General features: G+C 41.0%; 1 long non-coding RNA gene across 1 annotated transcript; it reads right to left on the reverse strand.

Annotated features, from left to right (window-relative positions):
* Positions 1–298: 298 nt before the first annotated feature.
* On the reverse strand, positions 299–4324 carry LOC125550943. The gene is made up of 4 exons (XR_007302064.1): positions 3285–4324; positions 2975–3123; positions 2040–2134; positions 299–1224 (listed from the first exon to the last, which is right to left on the reverse strand). It is a non-coding gene; the product is annotated as an uncharacterized LOC125550943 (long non-coding RNA).
* Between the last annotated feature and the right edge of the window lie 898 nt (positions 4325–5222).

Raw genomic sequence — 5222 nt, forward strand, 5'->3', positions numbered from 1 at the left:
CGAGTCTGCTCAAATTTGCCCCTCTTCCGTAATAAAGATGCTATGGCAAGCTAACACATTACTGAGTTTATTTTAAAAAAAGGTGTTATATGGAGTGACGATTCTCGGAGAAGCTGGGGAGGGGTAGAATCGCCCAAAAGAACTGGCCCATATAGTACTACATCTTACTTTTTACAATATTTACCAAGCTCAACAAACTTGCCTAGCTTCACCATGATTTTCTTAAATTGTGCACATAGATGATACTTCAAGATTCTATTGCGTATGACATCATAGGGCATGAAAAACAGGTGCAAAAGATGTTACCTTCACAGCTTCACTGCTATTATGGCATTCTCAAAAAGAGGTAGCAGGTTGGGATGGTTGAACAAGGACGAACCACCTCCTAGAAGACTTTGCGTTTCTTTGTATTGAAAAGTGAGGGTTTAAGTTACAAGCCTCCTAGGAGGTACAATGGTCAGGGTGGTTACAGGAAATCAGTGCACATCCCATGTTTGGGGCATGGTGTCCCGCAGGCCGGCAGCTCCTGCCTTGGCCCAGAGCGCCGCCTCCTCCTTGATCTTCGCGACTGGGTCACGCACACATGGCTGGGCGCCGTTAAAGACGCAATCGTTGCGGTGTTTTCAGATCAACCATGGGGTTACGAGGGCCATGGAGGCTAGGCCCTTGCGCATGAGCGTTGGTGTGCTCCGCTTGGCCGCATGCCACCATTCCAGGAGGGAAGATTCGTGGCTTGGCGATGTGCACGGCATGCGGAGCCAGACAATGATTTCATGCCAAACCTGCCGGGAGAATGGGCAGCGGACGAGCAGGTGGTCCGTCGTCTCGGGATCCTGGGAGCACAGGAGGCAGGGGTTGTGGTGCTGTAGACCTCGGCATGCCAGGCGGTCGGCGGTCCAGCATCTGTCTTGGTCGGCGAGCCAGTGGAAGAAGCGTACCCAAGGGGGCGCCCAGCTTTTCCAGATGAATTTCCAAGACTTGCTTTGGATTGAGCCCTGGAAGGTGGCCTTGTAGCAAGATTTGGCGGTGTATGAGCCACTTGTAGTCCACTTCCAGACGAGCTGATCAGGCGTGTTGCTCAGGGTGGTGTGCGCGATGGCATGCCAGAGCCGTATGTACTGGCCAATCTCGTGGACACCCAGCACGCCCTCAATGTCTCGGGCCCAAGTTGATGGCAACATCTAGTAGCAGGGGCAGAGGGGAAGGAGAAAATTTTACCAGACTCTGCACACAAAACCACAAGGATGCATTTGTCGGCTTAAGAAATGGAAATGATTTCACAGATTAAGAACGAATGCACAAAACCTACAACACACGCGAGACATGGAGGCGAGAGGTCACCAAGAGGTGAGTGGGCGGAATCAGCTGGGGGTACACGCAACATGCAAGATAAATCACTGACCTAAAACTTGGTTTGTTCTGTCTTATGCCTAAAGAAGGTATTAGCGCTTAATATCTAAATAGAAGTGCAGGAGATGCTTTTCACGCTTATTATAAGATTCCTTTATAGGATCACTGGCGCAAGAACCTGATTTGGCCTGGAATTCATTTGCTTATTAAGGCTTTCATTTGACACCCATAAGTGTTGAACTACGACTGAATATATTCCCCAAGTTCTTGCAGCACCAGAGAACTTTTGTGGCCACCAGAAATAAAAACAAAATCATGCATTTTCAAGTAAAACGAGCTTGCATTGACATTTGACAGCAGTACAAAGTCCAATAAATAGATATATATTCTCCCATCAGCGGCTACTAATAGGCAAGGCTAAAGATAAAAAAGATCAATGAACAGAGTCGCAGCAGCGAAGATAAAAAGACCAAACCAAAAATATACAGTCAGATCCAGACACAAACCAAAGGTCATCAATCCTGAACTGTATAATAATGAAAATAAAGTATGATCACTCAAAAAGGAACCAGATACTGGACCCCTAATCATAAAAATTGTGCATACATATAGGCAGAACAAATAAGATCCTTGTTGGAGTTACAAAGACGATTAAGCATAAAAGGGAAGGAATCAAAATTAGTACTCACCTCACCCATGAGGAACGGAAGCAGCAGCATCAAGAGCAGCACCAAAAGGATAGGAGGGACAGTGGTGGAAGATGCAGTTGAAGAGGAAGATTTTTCTATAAACAAAATCAATGGCACAATGGAAAACATTCAGAATAGTGGGGGTCAAGCTTGCAAACAAAAGAAACTGCTCAAAATCTGCAGTTTACTTTACAACAATCAAGGCTAGTATGTATAATACAGAACAAGGACCGCAATATTTTTACTTTTTGAGAAACCAGCACGGTATTTTGTTTGGTGGACAAGCAACCTTCAATTTTCAGAGGGAGCAGTGCTGAAGGCACGGAGTGTTATGCACAGATACCTTAAATATTGCAACCAGACATAAATTGTGGAATATATCAGGACCTGCGGCTCCATTGAAGGCACTTCCAAGGCCAGAAGGAGCATTTTTCTTTGTTCTATTTCACCTCTAATGCAAAAAAAGATCTGCCTATTAGCTATGCCATGTGTTTACAATAGCATATTAGCATGCCTAGTCTTTAATATTAGTACGTGTGCAAATCCCGTTGCATAAGCTTCAACTGTAAAAGCTAGCCCAAGTACATAACTTCGAATTATCTGTCTCTGATTTTCCCAAAGTGTAGTAAAAGATTCTTGTTTGTTCTTAGAATTTACTTTTCCTGATATGATGTTTGTCCTTCGATTTGCACAACACTTCGCACACCCATCTGGTTTAATTTATGCTAATGAAAAATAGAGGTCATTGAAGAGGAGAAAAATGCACTTGGCAGTTCTTGCATTATTCTGACATACAAACCTTTACTATTCTGGTTTTGAAGTTCTGTACTGATAAGCATCAATTGTTGTAGTCCTCAGTGTTATGAAATCTGATGTGGATAAACGCTCTAGAAAAATCTGATACAACAATTTTAGTAATATGGATTTAAAACAACCTGATCACTGCATCTTGCTCACTCCATTGGACCTCCACTCGCATGAGAAATGTTTTGAGCTCCTTGTTAGCGGGGTCCTGCTGCCTGCTGGAGACACACCAGCTGAAGGCGCTGCGTCCGTGAACAAGCGCACGTATCTGGTTTAGTTTCTGCTAGTAAAAAAGAGAAGAATGTGACCACATATGCACTGTAAACTGATCCATGTGTTGTAACTTAATCTTGCAGAGTAACCAATCCAACCATTCCAAATTGAGTTCGGCAAGGTAATAAAGGATAGAAGATGCAAAGAGAAGAAAGAATACAAATTGACCTGAAACTGAAGTGTTGTCAGGGATAAGGCAGGCAGCTCCTGTACTTGTTGTCTGCATGGTTGTGCGGAGACCTACTTGCCACCGTCCACCTCGATTTGTTATGATCTTGATGGCTGTCATTTTCGATCGTGTTAGAGCTTAAGTCCACTGATTATTAATTACTACTCTGTTGTACAGACACTCGCAATGTAATATGAACCGGCAACATTGATGTTTCATGATTATATCTCCCTCGCAATGTAGAATTCGCAACCACATATTAGTGTTGCATAGATCCCCTATGATTTCCAGGAAGAAATGCATCACAAAATATGACCATGATGTAGCATGGTTGCTTAAAAATATGATCATAAATCCATGTTACAGTTCATTTGTCTCTTGCTGTTTGTACATGGTATATGCCATGTCTTTAGGAAATTTTGTACATGTTGATGATTTTATTTTATTTTGAGAATTTGGGAAGACTAATGCAACATGGGGAAATCTGCATCCCATATTCATAGCTATTTTCAGTTCTGAACTTCGAAAAATAGAGGCAGGTGGAGCAATTTGCAACTATGCCTATCAAACATTACGAGGAGGTTATATATACCCTACAACCATGGAAAAGCTTTGGCAAGATTTCTGACATTATTGTTTTTTGGTGAGTGACCAGATATGGTAACCTTGGGCAGAACATCTGGGTGTAGTTTAAAAGGTTACATTCTGAAATGCTGCTATACGCCTACATTGACCAAAATACTCGTCCGTTCATTACATGATGCAAGTATGTCAGATGGACTGATCATGCTCTGATTTTCAGCAACTGAAATGATTATGTCGTTTAGAAGGATATAGTAAGCTGGAGAACATTTTAAATTTCCAACTATGGTCACTGTTTTCCGAAGACAAAAAGAATGCATACATTATTGTATTTATTTATTCATGAAGAAAAGTAGATACTGATAAAACGACTGGATGCTACCAACTATTTTTATTTATGTTGTTCTACATATCAGAAATGCTTATGTTATATAACCTGAACGATAAATATGTTTCTTATTATATAGGTGTATGTTTTGAAGATAAACATAACCTGACTGAGTGGCCATCAGGAACATCATGGGAAAGGCTGTGTACAAAAGATCCAAAGTGGCCAGACCATTCCCCGGACCCTGCACAAGCGGGAGCTACATGCACGGGGCTGCCCCTTTTTTTTAACTGGATGACCCACTGAACCAATATTTTTCTTGTGCTGAAATTAATGTTTAACATACAAGGCATTGGTATTTCTTATATATATATATATATAGCAGTATATAATAAAAACGTGTAATCTTGCATCAAACAATGTTTTGATCAGAAATATTAAAGATATACCTCGTTTCCGTTTTGATAACTATGTAAGTCTACCACATTTATAATATCTTGAAAAAGGAGCCCGTCCCAATATTCCGGTGGACCTTGTTGTATAGTTACTTGAATTTGCTTTCATGTCCTTCCTAGATAATTGTCCACATGTGATTCTTGCTAAGGTGATGAGAAACATTAGTAGATCCCTAATTAGCATGAGCATAGGAAGAACATGCAGCAGTATAAGGATGCCATGCTACACGTCCAACTACTTGTAACAAACTTTTTTTTCGTTGTATATTACTTGATACAAAATCCAACAATAGGCAATATTGATGCTCTGGTCAAGATTTATTTTGTCATGTTACAGTGGAACATACACATATTGTTATCTATAAAAAAACAGATTCATTTGAAATGTTAAGATGACTGAGCATGTCCTTTTAAACCGGTATAGCACTTATAGAAGTCTATTAGAATGGAAACAATAAGAAATTCTTTGTAGGCATAAACTCAAAAACATGGTGGTCAGAAAACGCTGTAATCCACATATTGATTTCTCTTAAGGCTGAGACGCAAACTCTGGGTTCAGATTTACGGCAGGA

The sequence above is a fragment of the Triticum urartu genome, chromosome 4 (assembly GCF_003073215.2).
Source record: "Triticum urartu cultivar G1812 chromosome 4, Tu2.1, whole genome shotgun sequence".
NCBI classification, from domain to species: domain Eukaryota; kingdom Viridiplantae; phylum Streptophyta; class Magnoliopsida; order Poales; family Poaceae; genus Triticum; species Triticum urartu.